Source organism: Muntiacus reevesi, chromosome 9 (genome assembly GCF_963930625.1).
Source record: "Muntiacus reevesi chromosome 9, mMunRee1.1, whole genome shotgun sequence".
Lineage (NCBI taxonomy): Eukaryota > Metazoa > Chordata > Mammalia > Artiodactyla > Cervidae > Muntiacus > Muntiacus reevesi.
The window spans coordinates 71,310,218-71,335,544 of record NC_089257.1 but is presented as its reverse complement, the minus strand read 5'-3'; the positions used below and the strand labels follow the sequence as shown (position 1 = coordinate 71,335,544).

Sequence of the window (25,327 nt, the reverse complement as noted above, 5' to 3'; positions counted from 1 at the left end):
GAATTCTCCAGGTCAGAGTACTGGAACGGGTAGCCTTTTCCCTCTCCAGGGGATCTTCCCAACCCAGGGATCAAACCTAGGTCTCCTGCATTGCAGGTGGATTCTTTATGAGCTGAGCCACCAAGCTACCAAGGATGAATTCTAAACCAACCTTCCAAACAAAAGTAGAGTCCTTCAGTTCACTTCTTCAGTTCATCCATCAGAGACGTCTAATCAAATTCTTCTGAATTATCCTAACACCTGAAGCTCCAAGCCCAGTGACTAGTATAGCGAAAAGCAGTCAAAAGTCAAAGATCCACAGATGTTTTCAAGAGGTTAAGTTATAGACAACCCAACACGTAAGGGGGGGAAATCACTATTTTGCTACAGAATAAAATCTTCTATAAGTTCCATCTCTCCCATTCTTATGGTGAACAATATGTTCAATATATTTTTGTCAGTGAACCAGCAAAAATATTACACTTATTAAATTATTCAGAGAGTTTTCTAACTGGAAGATATCTTCAGATTAATTTTGTCTAGGCTTCCTACCATTAGAAAGCTGAATTTCTATGAACTGTAGTGGCTTGCCCACACAGCTTTAGAGGCAGAACTGGGTCTTTTTATTCTCAAATGAATATTCTTTTTAGAATGACAGGTGTGCTCTAAAAACTTTAAAATGGAACACTCAGGCCAGCCAATTACCTAGACGATGGCCACCTTATATAAAGATAAGTTGCTTATCTTTTCTGAGCCCCAGTTTCCTCTCTGTGAGGTGGGAATATAACCCACCTCAGAGGCTCTTCCAAGGATTTAAAGAGGAAATGTTCTCAAAGCAATGAGCACAGTTGTCAGCATATGGATGTTGCCTCCCAAAATACTTTTGTCCTCCAGTTTCTAGCCTTTCTTATTTTGTAGTTTCCCAAGTCTTCCTGTAGGTTGTACCCCCATAAATTTAATTAGAAGAATGGAGTTTCCTCTTCTTTTTCCAATTCACATGGCTGAGAGACAAACGCAGAGAGACAGAGATGGGGCCAGTGCAGCAAAATATTACCGTGAGGGCATAGGTGAGAGGGAGTCTCTGAGTTCTTTGTACTTGATTTGCAAGTTTTATGTCTAAGTTTGAAATCATCTCAAAATAAACTTTTTAATGGAAAGTTAAAACCTGTACCACAACACATTATTTTTCTTCCATTCCAAAACTCATTTGCACAACAACCTAAATAAGGTTAACTTCACATGAGTCTCAAACTCCACTAAGTTAGGTGCACCTTCCCAGCCCCTCTCCAGAGAAAGTTGCCTGTGATTCCCCTTTAACTTGTTGAACACACAACACAAAGAGGAAGTGTGTCAAGCCTGGGGCACAGTCTGAAACTCAAAACTACCTAGGTTGAATGATAAATGTATGATCACTCTCTGTTAACCACTGATTAAGACAAGGTCATGTGCTAAACTGAAAAGTCCCAGCGGAGGGGAAAGTAATTGAGAGTTTTTGTATCCAAAATAGCAAAAATAGTTTCCAGCTGAGAAGAAACCCAAGTTTGTTTCCCTTTCACAGTGATGCTGTAGGTTCTTTTTTTTTTTTTTTTTTGGAAGACATCTCCACCACTACCTGAACAGATATACATTCTTCTTCATCTGATAAAACATCAAGATCCTGGTCAACTATAGGTCTGATAATCAGAGATGGTCCGTGCATGCATTGTTCTATAACTTTATGAAAAACTTTCCAGTATTTTGACATTTAAATAATTGTGGACAGTTTCTACAAGGGAAAGTGGGAACAATAATGACATTATGCTAACAAGGATCTTTTCAGATCACCATTAACATAAAAAGTAGAAATGCCAGGATAAATCCAAAGCAATTTCTCCTCCCCCTTCAAACTTCAGCATATAATTCATTCATCCACTCACTTATTTGATAAGTATTTTTTGTGTTCCTCAACTACCAGTCATCATGCTAGAAGCTAGGGGTGCTGAGGTGAACAAACTAGGTGAACTCTTCCTCTCACTGAATTTAAACCCGGTGGAAAGACAAGTATCATCAAATGATTATAATAAATGCAGTAACTTCTCTGGCAGGGTAGTGTGTGAAAACACAGAGGTGCACTCAGCTCAGCCTAAAGGGGATGAGGGCTTCCCAGGGGAAGTTATACCTAAGCTGAGCCCTAACATTCAGACCAGAATTAACAAAGCCCGTCAACTGGGATGTTTTCCAGGCAGAAGAAACAACAACACATGAAATTGTTTGCAAGTTAGAAATTCCAAATACTGGCAGTGTAGATTGCAGTAAGGTTGGGATGAGGAAGAACAAATGAAGCTACAAGGCACACTCAAATGCCAGACTCCATGCAAGCAGAACAACTCAAGCTCACCATCCTCCAAGGGCTCTGGTGAAGGGGAGAAAACCTTTTGCAACATGGTTCACAGGACTGCTTTCCTTGGCTTTTTTTTGACACACAATATTTCTTCTCAGGATGACTGCCTAGATAAAACTGGCTTTGGGCAAAGCTCTTTTGCAGGCCCGGTTTTTCTTTGGGGCCTTCTTTGTCCCCTATTCAAGCCATTTCTTTGATTCTGATATAATGCCAGAAATTAATAACATTCATGAAATACTTCACATATGCCTGGCACTCTCACAAGTGCCTTACAGATATTGTTTAACCCATTCTGAAATATAACCCTAAGATGTACTATTATTATTATCCCTATTCTACAAATAAGGAAAGTTGGACTTCTATACATTAGTTGACTAACTTTCAAGGTCACAGTACAAATAAACACAGAGTTGACTTTAGAACCTAGTTCTATCTGAGTCCAAAGCTAATCATCCTGGTAGCATTCCTCCTCAAGGTGCCTGGTTGTATCCCATTTCTTGTAGAGCCTTTCTTTCAACTATCACTCAGCCAGTGCATCAAAAGAGGGCATTATGAGGAACTTCCCTGGTGGTTCAGTGGTTAGGACTCTGCACTCCTAATGCAGGTGGCCCAGTTTTGATCCCTGGTCAGGGAACTAGATCCCACATGCCACAACTAAAGATCCCGCATACCACAAGGACCTGTGCAACCAAAATAAATAAATATTTTAAAAAAGAAAAAAGAGGATGTTATGGGCCTAGCACATAGCAGATATTCAAAGTGCTAATGGCTAACTGAAGTATTAGCTGATAAAATTAGGTACACAAACTGTGATTTTTGTATAGAGAACTCTTTGACTACAAATGCCTTCAAGGCCTAATGAAACTGTTCCTATAGAAAGACCACTGGCATTGATATATGAAGTGGTAACCATAGTACCCCCCTGAAATCACACCATGGAAACAATTAACTACCTTCCTGCTTATTGCTACCCTACTTCCTCTTGGATGATGCTTCTGAGGTCTTAACAGAAACCCACAGCACCACCACCACTTTCTTCCCTTATGTCTCATGAATCAGGGTGTTTTACAGAGGGGCAAAATTAGAATCTTTGCCAAACTGCAGCTAAAGTAGCAATTAAAGAGGTAGGAATTTCCAAACCCAATCAGAAGGGAAATTTAGAATACTCCCATGACTTAAGTGTTCAGCCCACTCTGTAATCTGTGGAGTTTGTCTATTTTTGTTTTTAAACAAACATAACTAGTGATGTGATCTTGGGGGTGTAGGGAGGAAATACTTCACCTGTTGGGGCCTAATTTTCTTCTTCCATTAGAGAAAAAAATAGGCTCAACAAAAATTGTCTGTAAAGATCACTCCAGGTCAATAACTCTAAGAAACATGCCACATTTAAGACTTTTCTTAAAGATTGGAGCATTTATATCTATATGTAGTTTCAGATTGAAAGGAACCTGGAGGATCTTCTAATTTAACCCTGCTAGACAGTCTTACTTGTGCTTTTCTTGCCCATAGTATAAAAAAAAAAATACATAAATATTCACTGCTACTGAGCCAACTTAATCTAGGATTTAGAGGATTTATAAATCCTCTCTGATTTTATCTCTAGCACATGGCCTTTGGCAAAGCCAAGAAGTTCCCTACTTCTGGTACCTATAACTGTTATTAGCCTGCATTTCTACTGCACCAAAATCCACTCCACATAACTGCATGCACCAGAGAAAACACTTTAAATCACAGGAGAGGTGTTAGGCAAAAGACAAGGCAACATGGATTTAACAAGCCATAGAGTGACAGGGCCACTCAAAAGTCTTCTTTGAGCTTCCTTTCTATCAGATACGTAGAAATATTTCATGTGAGGAGAGGAGACAAAAATACCGACCTAGTGAACAAAAGGAAATAGAGTGCCAGGGAAGCTGGCCTCCCTGTGAAAAGGGAGAATGTTCATGCTTCTTTATAAATAAAGGACAACAGGGGCCAAGGTCCAAACCATAAATGACCCAAGGGTTCTTTCAGTAATGAAAGAGAGAATGTGAAAAACTCCAATGAATCTCTGCCTTGACTTAGGCTACAAGGCAGCCATGACAGTGAAAAATGTGTCCCAGGAGGAAAGGTCATGCCTGTTAAGACAAGTGTAAAGTCATTCCAAACGCAGCGCCCCTATGCTCTGATGAAAGTCTTTGCTGGTCATTCACTGCCTGCTGCCCTGGGAGAAGGCGCAGAAGCCACGTCTGAAAAGATAGGCTGTAGGGAAAGTCCAGTATAGCGTGGCCACCTGCCAAGGGTCGAGGGGAGAACTTCGGGGTTTTATCTTATTGGCCTCTTTTTGCCCTGTGAGACCATAAAATAGTTCTCACCGCACATGAAGAATACAGGTTTGTGGAAGGAAGAGAGAGCCGCTGCTTCTTCAGCTGGTTGTAAAATCAAGCAAGTCTCTAAACCTCTGTAGTTTAATGTCTCTGTCTCTGACAAAAAGTGAGAGGGTGCAATACAGTCATACTGCTGGGAGCTTACATTTATTCATATTATCTTCTCTATCATGGATGTTCTGCTCATAAAATTTTGAGAAGCAAATAGGTAGCCTTCCCTTTCCAAATTATTTCCCCTAGCAAATGGCCTTGGTAATGGGCAACATTAAGGATCACATGGGAACTCCACATTCCTGCAGTTCCCCCTCAAGGTCTTTTATGGTCCTGAGCTAAAACCTGATCCAGAGCTACCAAGTTAGCAAGCTGGTTCCAGAGATTGTGAGTCACCCAGGAGACCTATTACCTGCCAGCTCTTCCAGGACTCTTGAGGCTTCTTAAACAAGTCTGAAGCCATGGCCAATTTTTTTCCATATTTTGGGGTGAACCTACCCAAAGTCTACACTGAACCTGACATGACCACCTAAAATGAGTCTCCAGGATCCTTGAAACCCAAGAATAGATCAGTGTAGCATGGGGTATAAAAGCAGCCACTGAACAAGTCACTTAGGTCATTGGTGTCAGAGAAAGGCAGGTACTTGTATAGCTGACCATCTTAAATCTCAGATCTATTATATTCTTTGCACTTCTTAAATAAATTTTTGTCTTTATTTCTAGAATATATTTGGACTTCTTGATTTAAAAAAAAATAGCAGTTATTAAAAATTTTCAGCAATACACTAGTCTTCATCTTTGACTTGATTAGACTGTGGTAAATACAGTTAACATATAATATCCTCATGCATGTGTGCTAAGTTGTTTAGTCATGTCTGACTCTTTGTGACCCCATGGACTGTATAGCCTGCCAGGTTCCTCTGTCTAAGGCAAGAATACTGGAGCTGGTTGCCATTTCCTTCTCCAGGGGATCTTCCCACCCCATGGATCAAACTTGCGTCTCCTGTGGCTCCTGCATTGCAGGCAGATTCTTTACCACTGAGCCACAGGGGAAGCTATATCTCCTTCACAAATAAGTGTACAATAGTGTTATTGACTGCAGATACAATGCTGTACATCACATCTCTGGAACTTAACATCTTGCTTAACTGAAACTAAGTTACATTCACTAATTAGCATCTCCCCATTTCCCCATCCCCTAAACCTCTGACAACCACAATTCCACTCTTTCCTTTTTAAGAATTTGACTATTTTAGGAGCCTCATATAAGTGGGATTATGCTTATTTCACTTAGTATAATGTCCTCAAGTTTTATCCACTTTGTTACGTATTACAGAATTTTCTTTTTTATGGCTGAATAGTATTCCATTGCTTGCATGTGCCACATTTTCTTTATCCATTAATCTGTCTGTGGACATTTACATTGTTTTCACATCTTGGCTATTGTGAATAGTGTTGCAATGAACAAGGGAGTGTTAGTATTTCCTCAAGATCCTGACTTCGGTGGTTTTTTTTTTTTTTTTTTTCCTGATAAATACCTAGGTGTGGGATTGCTGGACATGTGACAAAATGGATACGTGGGTATTCCTCTGTCACTAAAAATTGACTGAGTTCTTAAGTAAAGATTTTAGCTTTTATAGATCCCTTTTGACCATTATCAAATCTTACCAACTATTTTAGTTCTTACGATTTGCATTTAGAACCAGAAGAAATGGACAAATCGTACTCATAGGATAATTTCCAACTTTTTATTCTATAATTTTGTGAATGTGACTATGGTAAAGTGAAAATAATAGTCTTCCTGCAATACAATAACCTAGAAAAAAAATATAAAACAACTCCTTTGCTTTCTGCATTTTGCTATTCACATTTAGTTTTGGAATAACACATGGCCCATAGTTTGTATATTATTGTATATATACAATACATTATTGAATATATATGGAATACATTATTTAAAATATATTGAATATACTGAATATATATTGAATATATAATATTGTATATTATTTCATTATTAGTATAAACATGAAAACTCACTGATTACCCTGAGTGCCCACATGTTAGTAACTTATTAACTGAACAAAAAAGTCTTCCTTGTGACTTCCATGAATAAAATAAATTAGGTATTATATAATTTTTCTGATTTTCCAAATAAATTTAACCATGTGCTATACCATCAAATTTAATTAGTAATGTATTAAGTTAATTCCATCAAAGGCACTGCTATTCATCATTCTCAACCAAGTATTGAAAAAGCCATAAATTATTTCAAGGTATACCCAAAAAAAAGAGATATTACTTTTTCCAGTTTAGTATTTAATTTTTCCACTTATCTACACTTTACTGACTTTTTCTAACTACTTTACATTCATTCTCTCTTCTCTGGTAGATGTCCTGAACTTCATTTTCTGTTCCTTTCAATAATCTTCTTTGTTTCTGATGGTTTCGACTCCTGTCCATTCACCAACTCCAATCCATTCATCTATATTTTCTTATTCTTCTTGCTTCTGCCACCATGGTTGAGAACACCTTTGTGTTCTCTGACTTCAATGCACCACTTTCTCTGCACTTTCCTCCCTCCCTCACCGTCCTCTCTTCCTGCAAACTTCTTGAGTTTCTTTGTCTTTGGTACTGTTGGTCAGAGCTGCATGGGCTGTGAGGAGCTGGCATTCAGGCCGCTGCAAATGATCTAACAGCTCTTTAAGCTGCAGGCAGCTTGCAACATTCAAGCAAGAAAGACAAGCACAGAGAAAATATCCTGCCACAAGCTTTTCAGTAATGTAGTGTCCTAGAAACATAAAAGGGACTAAGTCTTAGTGTTCAAATTGGCTTGATTCATCAACAAATAGCTCTTGTGGTCAGGCTGCCAGAGAGGATGCCGAAGCCCTTTTCCCTTCTAATGGAGTTTGGTTTGGGATTTATTTATATGTGGTGCGTTGTTTCTGCCTGTTTTCCAAGAAAGCAATTTTACTTCTTTGTATTTTGTTTTGCCCACCTGCCTTGCTGGGATATTTTCTGATGCTTATTTAACTTGTCATAGTGGAGCCAATGGTTTATCCCTGCCTGGGGGCATCATTCTGGAAGGAAGATGCTAGGAGACGTGGGGGTCACAAACACAGCAGTGCAAACAGGCCTGATGGGGCCTTTCTCTACAACCTCCTCTCAGCATGAACTTCTAAGCAGTTAAGAGTTCTCTGCTGGATTTTGAAGATGGTTCAGGGATTTACTAGACATGTTTACTGCCCTCCAGGAGGCAGCAATGTAGGTGAGGCTGCGAAACTAAAGCAAACTAAAAAGATAAAGTAACCAAGCAAGGCCATGCTGTAACAGCAGCTGGGGTTGAGATTAAACCAAGCCAGGGTTGACTGGGAAAAACAGAGCCTCTGGCTTTGAGCTGGACTAGGAAGGTGGTAGCATTAGATAAGGTCAGGAGAATTCTAGGCCACAGTTGTGGGCCTTATCCCACTATGTGCTGAGATACATCTGTCCTTGGATTTTTTTTCTCCTTCATCTGCATTCTTCCCCATGGCTTTAATACCAACTAATCTAATAGGCTAATAACTCTCAAATTTATGACTGAGCTCTCCCTGTCCCAGACTTGTATTTCTGTTATTTACTTGCTATTTCCAATTGGTTGTCTAATAAACATTTCCAATTTAACCCTACCACAGCAGAAATTTGTTTTTTCTTTTCCAAAATCCACTCTCCCCTGTCTTTACTATCTAATTACATGGTACCACCAGTCACCAGTTGCTTAAGCCAAGAATCTGGCTCACTCTTAATTCTTCTCCTTTGCTTGCAGTCATATTCAGTTAGTAAGTTCTGATGTTCATCTAGAAAGGCTATCACCTGTCCTTCCAGTCCCCACTATCTTTGTTGGGGAACCTAGTAGAAAAACACCATCACCTCTCCTATAATTAGGACATGCACTCTCTAGCAGAAAGTCTTCAAATGACTTTCCATTTCAATAGAATAAAATCCAACTCCTTGCTGAAACCATGTAACTCAGACAGGGACTTGAGCCCACACATCTGGAACTCGAACCCAGACAAAACCCTGATTGGGGCTCAAACTCATCGTTTTTTAATTATTTTCCCTCACCTGGTGTCTGGACTTACTGAGGTTCAGGTTTTTTGTATGTTGGTGCAGAAAGAATTCAGTGAGAGACAAAGTGGTAGGTAAGAAATGGATTTATTTAGAAAAACACACTCCATGAACAAAGTGTCCTCAAAATGCGGCATAGTTTCCAGAATTAGGAGATGGACATCTTTTGGTGGCTGTTTTTCAAACTACCAGAGCCTCAGGAGAAGATAGCCCTCTGGGGGAGTCAGTCAAAGTGTGGTTATCCCATTCTTCATCCTTTTCCTCTCTCTTCCTAAATCTTATTAACATTCACTCTTCTATACCTAACTGGAAATGAGTCTCTCTTTCTCTATATACAGACTCAAGGGTGCACGCTGGTCCTTAGTTCTGCTCTGTCCGTCCAGGAATCACCTATAAAACAATGTTCAGAATCCCCATCTCCCTACAGATATTAGCAACTCACTTTCCTCAGTCTTTTTCCTTCTACCTCTCTGCCACTTTGTTTCTCTTTGTGTCCCAAAACACCTAAAAATGGTCTTTGTTCCCACTGATCCTTCCTATCTACAAATTTGTCTCTCTTTGACTATACATATGCTATCTTCATGCTTCAACTTTATTATACTTAAGCCCTTTCCTTTTCTTTCCTACCTGGGAAATGTTTGCTCTGAAGTAAATCTCAGACTGTGTCTCCTTCATAGCTGATAGCCCTCCTTGATAAAGACAGGCAATACTAGACTTCAACAGAAACAAGAATGTGATTCCCAGAAAAGATCCCATTTCATTCTAGACCTGTGCTGTTTTTTGCAGGACAGTTTAACCGTGCCTCTCTGAAACTTGCAGGGTTCTTCAGATCGCGATGGGTTCCACAGTCTTTTCTTCTACTTGAGATCTCAAATGACTCTATTTAAACAGCAATATTTCTTTCTGTGTTCATGGCAGGTGGTAATTCATCTGTAAATGTTCATTTGGCCTTGAACGCCTTTCACAGTACTCTTGCTATGATCCAAGGAAATAGAGTGCAGTACAGAGACACCTACCAGCAAGTCAAAAAACAATTACATCCTATTCTGGGCATCCTTTAAAATCCTTTGCTTTCCAGTTTTCCAGAGAAGTAGCTAAGTGTCCTTACATTTTACAGGGGAACAAGATGGAATTTGATATTAACTGTAGCAATCAAGGCACTAAATTACAGGAACTTTTAGTTTTATTCATTTATATTACCTGAAATCCTTCCTGTCATGTCAAATAAACCCTATTTTTTATTAACTCCTTATCAAGCCAATATCAGTCCTGTGTGATTCTCTGCTGTGGACCTAAATTATTTAGAAACTTGAAAAATAGAATAGGTAGATAATTCAATTTCCTAGTCCATCAAAAGAAAATCATTTTTATTTCTAATATTCATTATTAAAGCTCTTTTGGAAGTATGAGTCTACTTGGCAGTCTCGATAAGCACGGAACGGTAGTCAGGATTTAGTTTATTTCTACATGACTAAGGACCTTACAATATTGTGGGGTAAATATTCTGAAGAGTAGTTATAACTATTAGCAAAGGTTCTTAATCTGGGTTTCATAATTGAGCATCATAGTTTATGAGCTGTTAGAAATTAAATACAAAATATTGCACAATTTTCCTGTCATAAAATTGGCCATCAGTTTCATTACATTTTCAAAGCAGCTGTGATGAAAATAGCCCTGTCTTTAGAATGCTCAGTGTATGTGGAGCACGATGTTATTTACACAAAATTTTTTTAATTAATAAAAAAATATGAGGTTATTGTTCACATAAATGTAGTAAAAGTATAAACCCTGCTTGAAGTTGGTAAACACCAACTTCAGAACAGTGTTTAACCTCTGTATTTGTCTGCTCAGCTGCTATAACAAAATGCCATAAACTAGGCAGCTTGCTGCTGCTGCTGCTGCTAAGTCACTTCAGTCGTGTCTGACTCTGTGCGATCCCATAGACAGCAGCCCACCAGGCTCCCCCGTCCCTGAGATTCTCCAGGCAAGAACACTGGAGTGGGTTGCCATTTCCTTCTCCAATGCATGAAAGTGAAAAGTGAAAATGAAGTCACTCAGTCGTGTCTGACTCTTCAAGACCCCATGGACTGTAGCCTACCAGGCTCCTCCGTCCATGGGATTTTCCAGGCAAGAGTACTGGTGTGGGTTGCCATTGCCTTCTCCACTAGGCAGCTTAAATAACAGAAATCTCTCTTCTCATAGTTCTGGATGCTGGGAAGTCCAAGATCAAAGTTCTGGTTGGTGAAGACCCTGTTCCTGGTTTTTAGACAGTCATCTCCTCTCTGTGTCTTCATATGGTAGAGACAGAGAGCTCTGTGCTTCTTTCTCTTTATTTAAGGCAACTAGTGCATCAGGACCCCACCCTTATGACTTTGACCTTCTAGGTTCCTTCTCCAAACACAATCACATCGGGAGTTAGGGCTTCAGTATATGAATTTTGAGGGGACACAATTCAGTCCATAGCACTCTGGGAAGGAGAGGCTACATGGAGAGCTTTAACTAGTATGCAATATTTTTCCTTAAAAAAAAAGGAAAAGCTAAACAAGTGTGGCAAACTGTTCAGATCTGACTAACAGCAGGGAATATATGAGTTTTGTTAGTAATATTTTATGCTTAAAGATTTTTGAAAAGAAGAAACAAGCAAACAAAAACTTATATAGATTTCTCTAGAATACTATCTCCATATGGAAAGGGATTTTTTTCACCTTGTTCTATGTTGTATCTCCAGTACTTAGGACAGTGTCTGGTCTAGAGTTGGCATTCAATAAATATCTGTTGAATTGAGTAAAAAGAAATGGATAGGTAATTAATTCATATCTTTCCTGAATCTAAATTATTCAACAACTTTAAAAATTGTTAATAATGTTGTGCTCATTTTCTGGAATTACTTTACTTTAGATGAATATTATAAATCACATTCATATCCGTAAATAGAGACAAAAATGTCAAAGTAAACCTGGGTGTGAGATGAGGTATCTTACTTATAAAATTAATGAGTCAAAAGAGGTTTGGAGGCTAAATCTGACTTTTGAAAACAACTCCTGCCCATTACATTCAGTCCTAAGGGACTATGATTTTCCTATAGTCCTGCTAAAGGACACCAGCCATGTTTTCTAGTACAGAACCTTATCACTCACTGACTCTGACTGTATCAGGATGAGAGTTCATCTTGGGATACCTCATCTATGGGCCAGCCACAGTCTGTAGCTGAGTGAATTGTTCCAGAATGATGAGTGGGGCAAGTCAGGTTCCTTCCAGGTACAAGCAATTAAGTGGAAGCTGACAGTCTGAAAAATTGACAGTAGAGGCAGAAACTGAAAATTAAGAACTGTCATAAAGTATTGGATACATGTATATGAATGGCTGAAACTAACACAACATTGTTAATTGGCTATACTCCAATACAAAATAAAACGTTTTAAAGAGAAGAACTGCCATAAAGTAGAGAGAGGTGGGATCTTCATAGTGAACCAGGTAAAGGTCAAAGTTCTTAAAAAACAAACAAAAAAATATAGGAACTAGAGGACAAGAAGGCAAATGGTAGAGAGGTGAGTAGAGAACAGACCTACAGAAAAAGAGATACTGACAGAGAAGGAAAGAGAGAGGATCTCTAAGGGCATTTCTAAAGCCAAAAGCAGCCCAACTAAAAAGCATCTAGTCAGCCTCCTTACTCTATTTATAACTGGAAAACCAAAGAGTTTAGTAATTTGCCCAAAGTTAACAGTGATGAGGAAAGGGCACTTGGCTGTTTTACCTTCCTTCAGTGCTTTTCTAACTCTTAGAATGTAGTAATCCAGTGGCAGAGAGGAATAAACAACTCACAGGGTCCAAAGGCAAACATAAAGCAGCTAATCTTCAGTGCAAAACTCTGTTTTAGATTTACCTAAGAATTGTGGCCAACATTGCAGCTTATTTCATTTTGTCTCCGTTTTAATACACAATGACATTTAAATTGACAATATAGGAAAGTGTGTCAAATTGGCTCCCACACTTGTATGCTCACGCTGCTTGTCCTCCCAATTTGAGAACTCTTGACTTTAGTCCAGGATTTTCTTCATTCCCAGAGCACATCCAGCATTTTCAGATGGACTCTTCGGAATGGTGAACTCCTTCCTCTGATCATGTAATAGATATTTGTTTGGACCAGATCAGAGTAAGGAGCTTTGGGAGGACTCTTGCATTTGTATGTATCACCTGCACCTTGGAGTCCCTGAAACTTCCAGCATTTTGGAATCAACCTTCCCTTTAACAGTGTGTTTCAGCAGCATGGCCTGTCATTCCACATGTTGTGAAAAGGTCAGTGACCCTCACCCCAGCCGTATTTTCTGGGATTGCATGTGACACCTTTCTCCTCAGTGGATTGTTTCCACTGCATTTTCTAACTGCCTGAGTGAGGCAAACACTACTTGCACCCTCAAACAGGATGGCTGCTGTCACTGCAAGTTGCAAAAAACAACTTCCACTTGAGTGTGAAACATCTTCTTAAACGGTCCTGAATCACCTCTGGACCTTGTTCACATCTTGCTGCTCACCCTTGCTCCCAGAGCCTTCATCCCTCTGCTGGGGAGCGCCTGTGCAAACTTCAGAGGCAGAGCAGCTCAGATCTCTTTTGGTTCTGCCCTTCCTCTCAGGCCCATATCCTGTGAACATCAGCTTGCATCACTGAATGTCCATTTATGCACATTTCCAAAAAGGAAAAAAAAAAAAAAAATGGCCAACGTCAGCAAAGATCAGGGTGGGCCTCACTAAAGATGTGAGATCTCAGCAAAGACTCTAAGGGTGTGGGGCAGCTGGCAAGAGGTTCTGTGGAGGAAGGGCATTGCTGGGAGGAAGCGCAAGAGCCCTCCAGCAGGAGAGGGCCTGGTATGCGCACAGAGCCGGTGAGCAGGAAGACAGCGGAAGGAGAGGGGATGGTCGAGGCCGGAGCCTGTCCCTGACTGTGTCACAGCTCAAAGCTTGTGGCAAATTTTGACTTTTATTCTGAGTGAACTGGAGTTCTTTTAGGGCTTGGAGTCAAATAAGCGATATGATCTGACCTTGGTTTTCAAAGGACTCTGCCCAAACAGGCTAGTAAGGTGTGTGGCAGGGGCCGCCAAGCAAAAGGATGGCAGAGCCCAAGCGAGAAAGGAGAGTAATTCTAGGCAGGGCAACCTGGGGATGGGCATCAGAGGAGGGAGGCTGTGGGGTAAGGAGTTTCCACAACAAAGAACCAGCATGCCTTGGGAAAATGCCTGATTCCAAGGCTCAGGCAAGGAAGATGTGAGTCTGGAGTGTCTGATGCCAAAAAAATAAGAAAATGTTCAAAGAATGATAGGAACATGGCAAAAGGATAGAGAAGCCACTGTGAAAGAACTCCTACTAACCTAAGTAAGGACAATATGAGCATCAGAATAAAAAATGATAATAATATGCAAAATAAAATAGTAAAATGATTTAAATATGCAAATTAAAGTAAGTTAAAATTTTTAAAAATAGGAAACTATGAGTCCATAAAGATTAAAAAATTCATAAATTGTTTGAGATGGAATGGGATATATACAAGTAATGTGCTGCAAATTACTTATTTACAAAGGACGAAATGTAAGAAAGTGGAGAAAACTGGCAGACACTAAATGAGCAAATTGAACCTCATCAGTAATAGAAAACTTGAAACTCTGCACCACCACCCCATGATAGGAAAACTCAACTCACTTCTGTCACGGTCCTGTCAAAGCAACATAATTCAAATCTATTTATGAGGAAACATGATACAAACTCGTATTGGGAAACATATTACAAAATAACTGGCCAGTTATCTTCAAAAATATAAACATCTTGAAAGTCAGGGAAAGATTGAGGAACTGGTTTGTTTTGTTTTGTTTTGTTTTGTTTGTTTTGTTTTGTTTTTTGTTTTGTTTTGTTTTTTGAGGCAAAATCATTGTTTTATTTTCTTCTTATTATTATTTTTTTATTTTTTTCTGTTTATTTATATTAGTTGGAGGCTAATTACTTTACAATACTGTAGTGGTTTTTGCCATACATTGATATGAATCAGCCATGGATTTACTCTTTTAAACTGAAGTTCTTTAAAGAGAGATGATAACTAAGTACAACACAGGAAGCAGAGTTGGATCCCTTCATTAGATAAGTTATTAAATATTGGGACCATATACCAATAAGCCTACAGTCAGGGCAGCAAAGGAGACACAGAGGTAAAGAACAGACCTCTAGAATTAGTGAGAGAAGGGGAGGGTGTGATGATTTGAAGCTTTGAAATATATATATATATATACATTATCATATGTAAAATTGATAGTCAGTGGAGTTTGATATATGATGCAGGGCATCCAAAGCCCATGCTCTGTGACACCGTGGAGGGTTGGAATAGGGAGGGAGTTTGGGAGGGGGTTTTCAGGATGGAGGGGACACATGTATGCCTATGGCCAATTTATACTGATGTATGGCAAAAAACCATCACAATATTGTAATTATCCTCCAATGAAAATAAATAAATTTTTAAAAATATATAGAGACCACATTAGTGAAACTTGAATGTGGTCTGAGGATTCAGTAATAGATTAAAATGTATCGTTATTAATTTCCTGATTTTCAGTGGTTGTGTTGTTCTATGGAACCATGTCCTCATTATAGGAAATACATGCTAAGGTATCCAGGGGGAAGGGAGTGATGTATCAGATTAGCAATTATGTTCACCTGGCTCAGGAAATAGAAGTCCTTTGTACTGAATTTGCAACTTTTCTGTAATTTTGTGGAGCTTCAGTTTTCCTGGCAGTGAAACTACTCTGTATGATACTTGATTGGTAGATGCATCATGATTTATTTGTTCAAACTTGCAGAATGTAGAACACTTTTGGACACTGGGTGATTATGCTGTGTCAGTGTAGGTTCACCAGTTGCAACAAATGTACCATTCTGTGAGAGATGTTGATAATGGGGAAGGCGGTTAGTGTGTGGGTTGAGGGAGTAAATGGGAACTCGCTACACTTTCTGCTCAATTTTGTTGTGAACCTGAAACTGTCCTGAAAAAAGGTCTTTTAAAAAAGAGAAAGAGTGACTATTATTAATGTAAGAGAAATATTCTGTCTCTTTCACTTACCACATCAAAATTTTAGTTCTGATAAAATGGACATTATTCTGCAGAGAATATCTGTCTCCTAAAGATACACAGAGAAAAAGAGTTTGGTTATGATGAATATAAAATTTGCTTTGAAATTAAATGCCTCATCCTTTAAAAATGTTCCTTGTTTATAAGATAACCTGTGTCTTGCATTGGCCTAAACTCTCCTGGATTTTACCTTATTGTCCCAGATGACTCTCTGTCTTGGATTCTAACCCAGATCATGTTTCATGGACCCTGCCAAAAGCTACCTAATTATAGGACACAAATGTCAATCTTGTGATTGGGAATCTGAAGTCAAAAATAGAGGGAAAGGAAGTGAATATTTTTATAGATTTTCACAATGTAGACAATAGTAGGCAAAATAGAAAATAGTGAATATGTCATCAATATTTCTTAAGAGCACATAGATTGAAAGAACAAATGGGTATTAGTCTGTAAAGAGATTGAGATGCTCAGCTTATATTCAGGGCTTCTATTATTAAATTTTGGTCTTGGAGGTTGTACCCCTCTTGGTTCATTTAATTTCCTGTCTAAGATGACATTTTGCCTCCAATATTAATACAATGTGTAAATATTTTAAACATTTTAAACCTGTCTTTTCCATGTCCCCATTATTGTAAAGAATGTTATCATTCCATTCATATGTCATGGTAGGTGTAGAGCCCCACATTTCCTGACAATGTAGCAAAGAGTTTAATTTTGAGTTGAACTCCAGAGACTCTTGAGCCAAGGAGGACAAAGTCACAGCCTTAGCCAATAAAGTCCTTGTTCCCAAAGCAGTTCAGTCTGTGACTTAATTGAGTCCCAAGACATTAGCTAAAACATAGGATTCTAGAATCTTTGAAGGAGAGGATGCTTGTTTTCAGAAAGAAGTCTTTTCACATTGATATATGGCAGAAACTAACACAACACTGTTAAGCAATTATCCTTCAATTAAAAATAATTTTTTTTAAGAAAAAACTAAAGAAAAGAAATCTTAGGGCAGAGACAAGATGGTAGAGTAGAAGGATGTGAACTCACCTCTTCCTATGAAAATACCAAAATCACAACTAACTGCTGGGCATTTATTGACAAAACAATAATGGAACCTGCCAAAAAAGATATCTTACATCCAAAGAAAGAAGAAACCCACAACCAAGAATACTCTGTCCCATAAGGCTCTCATTCAGATCTGACAGAGAAATCAAGTTTTACAGACAAACAAAAGCTAAGAGAATTCAGCACCACCAAAGCAGTTTTACAACAAATCCTAAAACAATTTCTTGAGGCAGAAAAGAAAAGGCCAGAACTAGAATCAAGAAAATTATGAAAGGGAAAGCTCACCAGTGAGAGCAAACATAGAGTAAAGGTAGGAAATCACCCACACAAAAAAACGCCATCAAAACCAGCAATCCTGAGAAGAGGAAAGTACAAATGCAGGATATTGGAAATGTATTTGAAATTAAAAGAACAGCAACTTGAAACAATCTTGTCTATGTATGCACTGATATTTAAAAACCTCTTGGTAAGTACAAACAGAAAATTTACAAGAGATACACACAAAAAAGAAAAAAGAATCCAAACAGAACACTTAAATTTGTCAGGAAATCACAAGAGAACAAAAGAGGAATGGAAGTAAAAAGACCTACAAAAGCAAATTCAAAACAATTAAAATGGCAGTAAGAACACACATACGGAAAATTATCTTAAACATGAATGCCCCGACCAAAAAACATAGACTGGCTGACTGTATACAAAACAAGGATTAGATCCAAGAAGAAGATATAACAATTGTGAATATATTCGCACCCAACATAGGAGCATCTCAAATGCTAACATCCATAAATAGAGAAATCAACAGTAACTCCAGAAGTGTGTTTTAACACCTGACTTATACCCATGGACAAATCATCCAGACAGAAAATCAGTAAAGGAACACAGACCTTAAATGTTACATTAGACCAAAAGAAATTCTAAGAGGGGAGTTTATATTAATAATATCTTACCTCAAGAAACAAGAAAAATCTTTATAAATAATCTAACCTTACACCTACAGCAACTAGAGAAAGAAAAGCAAACAAAACCCAAAATTAGTAGAAGGAAAGAAATAATAAAGATTAGAGTAGAAATAAAAGAAATGGAAATGAAGAAAGCAATAAAAAATGTTAAGGAAACTAAAAGCTGGTTCTTTGTAAAGATAAACAAAAGTGGTAAACCTTTAGCCAAACTCATCAAGAAAAAAAGGAAGACAGCTTAAATCAATAAAATGAAAAAGGAGAAGTTACAACTGACATCATAAAAATACAAAGGTCATAAGAGACTATTACAAGCAACTACACGCCACTAAAATGGAAACCTAGAAGAAATAGACAAATTCATAGAAAGATTCTTAGATTCTTAAAAATCTCTGAAGACTGAACCAGGAAGAAAAGAAAATATGAACAGAGAAATCACAAGTACTAAAGTTGAAGTGTGATCTAAAAATTCCCAACTAGCAGAAGTCCAGGATCATAGTCTTCATAGATGAATTCTATCAAACATTTAGAGAAGAGTTAACATCTATCCTTCTGAAACTATTCAAAAAAAAAAAAAAAAAATGCAGAGGAAAGAACACTCCTAAACCCATTCTATGAAGCCACCATCACTCTGATACCAAAACCAAACAAAGATATCACACACACACACACAAAAATTACAGGCTAATATCACTGATGAATATCAGTCCAGTCATTCAGTCATATCCAACTCTTTGTGACCCTATGGAGCGCAGCACTCCAGGCCTCCCTGTCCATCACCAACTCCAAGAGTTTGCTCAAACTCATGTCCATTGAGTCAGTGATGTCATCCAACCATCTCATCCTCTGTCGTCCCCTTCTCCTGCCTTCTATCTTTTCCAGCATCAAGGTTTTTTGCAACGAGTCGGTTCTTTGAATCAGGTGGCCAAAGTATTAGAGCTTCAGCTTCAGCATCAGTCCTTCCGATGGATATTCAGGATTGATTTCCTTTAGGATTTACTAGTTTGATCTCCTTGCTGTCCAAGGGACATAGGTACAAAAAATTTGAATATAGGTGCAAAACTTCTCAACAAATATTAGCAAATCAAAGCCAACAATACATTAAAAGGATCATCCACCATTATCCAGTGGGATTAACCCCCAGATGGAAGGATTTTTCAATATACACAGTTCAATCAATGTGATACACCACATCAACAAATTGAAGAATAAAAACCATATGATCATCTCAATAGTTGCAGAAAAATCTTTTGAAAAATTCAACACCCCTTTATGATAAAAACTCTCCAGAAAGTGAGTATAGAAGGCCCCTATCTCAACATAATAAAGGCCATATATGACAAACATACAGCTAACATTATAACTCAAGACTTAAAAGCTGAAAGCATTTCCTCTAAGATCAGAAAGAACACAAGGATGTCCATTTTAGCCACTACTATTCAACAGTCACGGAAGTCCTAACCAAAGCAGAGAAGAAAAAGAAATAAAAGGAATCCAAAGTGGTAAATAAGTAAAATTATCACTGTTTGCAGACAACATAACATTATACATAGATAACACTAAAGATGCCAACAGAAAACTACTGAAGCTCATAATAATTTCAGTAAAGTTTCAGGATACAAAATTAATACACAGAAATCTCTTGCATTCCTATACACTAACAATGAAAGAACAGAAAGAGAAATTAAGGAAATAATCCCATTTACCACTGAAACAGAAAGAATAAAATATCTAGGAATAAACTTACTTAAGGAGACAAAAGAAATCTATATACTCAGAAAGCTATAAGATACTGATGAAAGAAATCAAAGATGACACAAAAGATGGAGAAATATACCATGTTATTGGATTGGAAGAATCAATATTGTGAAAATGACTATACTACTAGAAGCAATCTACAAATTCAGTGTAATTCCTGTCAAATTACCGATGGTGTTCTTTAAAGAATTAGAACCAAAAAAAAAAAAAAAAAATTGCTACTTAATAGGAACACAAAAGACTCTGAATAACCAAAGTAATCTTGAGAAAGAAACATGGAGTTGGAGGAATCAGCTCCCTGACTTCAAACTATACTATAAAGCTACAATAATCAAGATAGTGTGGGACTGGCACAAAAACAGATATAGACCAAGGGTACAGGATAGAAAACTCAGAGATAAATCCACAATCCTATGATCACCTATGACAAAGGAAGCAAGAATATGCACTGGAGAAAAGACCACCTTTTCAATAAGTGGTTTGGGGAAATCTGGACAATTACATATTAAAGAATGAAATTAGAACACCCCCTAACACCATACACAAAGTAAACTCAAAATAGATTAAAGATCTACATATAAGACTGGACAGTATAAAACTCAGAGGAAAACATATTTAAAAACACTCTCTGACATAAGCTACAGCAAGATCTTTTTTGAGCCACCTTCTATAACAATGAAAATAGAAGCAAAAGTAAAAAATGAGACCTAATTAAACTTAAAATCCTTTGCACCACAAAGGAAACCGCTCAATTCATATCAGTTCAGTTCAGTTCGTCAGTCGTGTCTGACTCTATGCGACCCCACGGACTGCAGCACATCAGGCTTCCCTGTCCATCACCAACTCCCAAACTTACTCAAACTCATATCCATCAAGTCAATGATGCCATCCAACCATCTCATCCTCTGTCATCCCCTTCTCCTCTTGCCTTCAATCTTTCCTAGCATCAGGGTCATTTCAAATGAGTCAGTTCTTCACATCAGGTGGCCAAAGTATTGGAGTTTCAGCTTCAACATCAGTCCTTCCAATGAATACCCAGGACTAATCCCTTTTAGGTTGGACTGGTTGGATCTTCTTGCAGTCCAAGGGACTCTCGAGAGTCTTCTCCAACACCATAGTTCAAAAGTATTGATTCTTCGGTGCTCAGCTTTCTTTTTAGTCCAATTCTCACAACCATAAATGACTACTGGAAAAACCATAGCTTTGACTAGATGGACTTTTGTTGGCAAAGTAATGTCTCTGGTTTTTAATAAGCTGTCTAGGCTGGTCATGGCTTTTCTTCCAAGGAGCACATGGCTGCAGTCACCATCTGCTGTGATTTTGGAGCCCAGAAGAATAAAGTCTCTCACAGTTTCCACTGTTTCCTCATCTATTTGCCATGAAGTGATGGGACTGGATACCCTGGTCTTGGTTTTCTGAATGTTGACTTTTAAGCCAACTTTTTCACTCTCATCTCTCACTTTCATGAAGAGGTTCTTTAGTTCTTCTTCACTTTCTACCGTAAGAGTGGTGTCATCTGCATATCTAAGGTTATTGATATTTCCCCTGGCAACCTTGATTCCAGCTTCTGCTTCATCCAGCCCGGCATTTCTCATGATGTACTCTGCATATAAGTTAAATAAGCAGGGTGAAAAAAAACAGCCTTGACGTACTCCTTTCCCGATTTGGAACCAGTCCGTTGTTCCAAGTCCAGTTCTAACTGTTGCTTCTTGACCCTGCATAGAGATTTCTCAGGAGGCAGGTAAGGTGGTCTCATATTCCCATCTCTTTTATGAATTTTCCACAGTTTCTTGTGATCCACAGAGTCAAAGGCTTTGGCGTAGTCAATAAAACAGAAGTAGATGTTTTTCTAGAACTCTCTTGCTTTTCTAATAATCCAACAGATGTTGGCAATTTGATCTCTGGTTCCTCTGCCTTCTAAATATTCAGCTTGAACATCTGAAAGTTCACGGTTCACATATTGTTGAAGCCTGACTTGGAGAATTTTGAGCATTATTTTCTTAGTGTGTGAGATGCGTGCAATTGTGTTGTAGTTTGAACATACTTTGGCATTGCCTTTCTTTGGAATTGGAATGAAAACTGATTTTTCCAGTCCTGTGGCCCCTGATGAGTTTTTCAAATTTGCTGGCATATTGAGTGAAGCACTTTCACTGCATCATCTTTTAGGATATGAAATAGCACAAATGGAATTCTATCACCTCCACTAGCTTTGTGAGTAGTGATGCTAAGGTCCACCTGACTTTGCTGACTCTAGGTGAGTGATCACACCATCATGATTATCTGGGTCATAAAGATCTTTTTGGTATAGTTCTGTATTTTCTTGCCACCTCTTCTTAATATCTTCTGCTTATGTTAGGTCCATACTACTTCTGTCCTTTATTATGCCCATTTTTGCATGAACTTTTCCCTTGGTATCTCTAATTTTCTTGAAAAGATCTCTAGTATTTCCTATTTTATTGTTTTCCTCTATTTCTTTGCATTGATCACTGAAGCAGGCTTTCTTATCTCTCCTTGCTGTTGTTTGGAACTCTGCATTCAGATGGGTATATCTTTCCTTTTCTCCTTTGCCTTTAGCTTCTCTTCTTTTCTCAGCTGTCTATAAGGCCTCCTCAGACAACCATTTTGCCTTTTTGCATTTCTTTTTCTTGGGGATGATCTTGATCACTGCCTCCTGTACAATGTCATGAATCTCCCTGCATAGTTCTTCAGGCACTCTGTCTATCAAATCTACCCCCTTGACTCTATTTGTCACTTACACTGTATAATCTTAAGGGATTTGACTTAGGTCATAACTGAATGGTCCAGTGGTTTTCCCTACTTTCTTCAATTTAAGTCTGAATTTGGCAATAAGAAGTTCATAGTCTGACGCACAAGCTCCCAGTCTTGGTTTTGTTGACCAAGCTTTGGTGGAGCTTGGTCAAAGGTGGAGCTTCTCCACCTTTGGCTGCAAAGAATATAATCAATCTGACTTTGGTATTAACCATCTGGTGATGTCCATGTGTAAAGTCTTCTCTTGTGTTGTTGGAAGAGGGTGTTTGCTATGACCAGTGCATTCTCTTGGCAAAACTCTGTTAGTCTATGCCCTGCTTTGTTTTGTACTCCAAAGCCAAACTTGCCTCTTACTCCAAGTATCTCTTGACTTTCTGCTTTTGCATTCCAGTCCACTATAATGAAAAGGACACCTTTTTTGGGTGTTAGTTCTAGAAGGTCTTGTAGGTCTTCATAGAATCATACAACTTCAGCTTCTTCAGCATTACTGGTTGGGGCATAGACTTGGTTTACTCTGATATTGAATGGTTTGCCTTGGAAATGAACTGCAATCATTCTGTCATTTTTGAGATTGCATTCAAGTACTGCATTTCAGACTTTTGTTGACTATGAAGGCTACTCCATTTCTTCTAAAGGATTCTTGCCTACAGTAATACATACAATGGTCATCTGAGTTAAATTCACCCATTCCAGTCCATTTTAGTTCACTAATCCCCAAAATGGGAAACAATATTTGCAAATGAAGCAACAGACAAGGATTAATCTCCAAAATATACAAACAGCTCATGTGACTCAATATCAAGGAAACAAGCAATCCAATCTAAAAATGGGTGGAAGACATAAACAGACATCTCTCCAAAGAAGATACACAAGTGTTCAAGAAGCACATGAAAAGATGCTCAAAGTCACTAATTATTAGAGAAATGCAAATCGAAACTACAATGAGGTATCACTTCACATTGATCAGAAGAGTCGTCATCAAAATATCTGCAAACAATAAATGCTGAAGAGGGTGTGGAGAAAAGGAAACCCTCTTGTACTGTTGGTTGGAATGTAAATTGATAAAGCCACTTTCAAGAACAGTAGTGGAAATTCCTTAAAAATCTAAACATAGAATTACTATATGACCCAGCAATCCCACTACAGGGCAAACACCTGAGAAAATTATAATTCAGAAAGGACACATGTACCCCAATGTTCATTGCAGCACTATTTACAATAGCCAGGATGTATAAACAATCTAAATGTCCATCAACAGATGAATGGATAAAGAAGATGTGGTACATTATTCAGTCATGGAAAGGAATGAAAAAGGCCATTTGTAGAGACATGGATGGACCTGTCATACAGAGTGAAGTAAGTCATAAAGAAAAACAAATATCATATGTTGACATATATATGTGGAACCTAGAAAAATGGTACAGATGAACCTATTTCCAAGGTAGGAGTAGAACAGACATGGTGGACACAGGCAGAAAGAGGGAAGGGGATGGTGGGATGAATTGGGAGACTGGGATTGACATATATAAACCACCATGTGTGAAATAGATAACTAGCAGGAAGCTGCTATAAAGCACAGGAAACTCAGTTCCATGTTCTGTGTTGACCTAGAGGGGTGGGTTGGGGGTGTGGTGAGAGGAAGGTCTATGAGAGAGGGGATAGAAGCGATACATGCACCCCAAGATTCACTGCAGTGCTGTTTACATCATCAACAGATGAATGGATAAAGAAGATGTGGTACATATACACAGTGGAATGTTACTCAGCCATTAAAAAGAATGAAATAATGTCATTTGCAACAACATGGATGGACCTGAAGATTATTATGCTAAGTGGAAAATATCATATAATATTGCTTATATGTGGAATCTAAAAGAAAAATGACACAAATGAATTTATTTACAAAACAGAAACAGATGCACAGAGTAAGTGAACAAAGGGGAAGGGTTACCAAAGGGGAAAGGTGGTGGAGAATGATAAATTGGGAGTTTGGGTTTGACTTACACACACTATTTAAAATAGATAACCTACAAGGACCTGCACGGGAAACTCTGCTTGGTATTCGGTAACAACCTAAATGGGAAAAGAATTTGAAAAAGAATAGATACATGTTTATGTATAACTGAATCACTTTGCTGTATGTGTAAAATTAGCACAACATTGTTTTTTGTTTGTTTGTTTTTTATTTTTTTTCTATTTATTTGTATTAGTTGGAGGCTAATTACTTTACAATATTGTAGTGGTTTTTGTCACACATTACATGAATCAGCCATGGATTTACATGTATTCCCCATCCCGATCCCCCCTCCCACCTCCCTCTCCGCCCGATTCCTCCGGGTCTTATCAGTGCACCAGGCCCGAGCACTTGTCTCATGCATCCAGCCTGGGCTGGTGATCTGTTTCACCCTAGATAATATACATGTTTTGATGCTGTTCTCTCGAAACATCCCACCCTCGCCTTCTCCCACAGAGTCCAAAATGTTCTGTACATCTGTGTCTCTTTTTCTGTTTTGCATATAGGGTTATCGTTACCATCTTTCTAAATTCCATATATATGCATTAGTATACTGTATTGGTCTTTATCTTTCTGGCTTACTTCACTCTGTATAATGGGCTCCAGTTTCATCCATCTCATTAGAACTGATTCAAATGAATTCTTTTTAATGGCTGAGTAATATTCCATGGTGTATATGTACCACAGCTTCCTTATCCATTCATCTGCTGATGGGCATCTAGGTTGCTTCCATGTCCTGGCTATTATAAACAGTAGCACAACATTGTTAATCAATTATACTCCAAAATAAAATAATTTTAAGAAAAAAAAAAAAGAAATCTTGGTAACTCTTCCTGACCTCAGCCTGTCCTC

The 25,327-nt window shown here is 38.3% G+C and overlaps 1 non-coding gene across 1 annotated transcript; it reads left to right on the top strand.

The window, feature by feature from the left end:
- The first annotated feature begins 2,920 nt into the window (after positions 1-2,920).
- Positions 2,921-2,993, top strand: TRNAR-CCU (transfer RNA arginine (anticodon CCU)). The gene has a single exon. It is a non-coding gene; the product is annotated as a tRNA-Arg (tRNA).
- Positions 2,994-25,327: the final 22,334 nt, after the last annotated feature.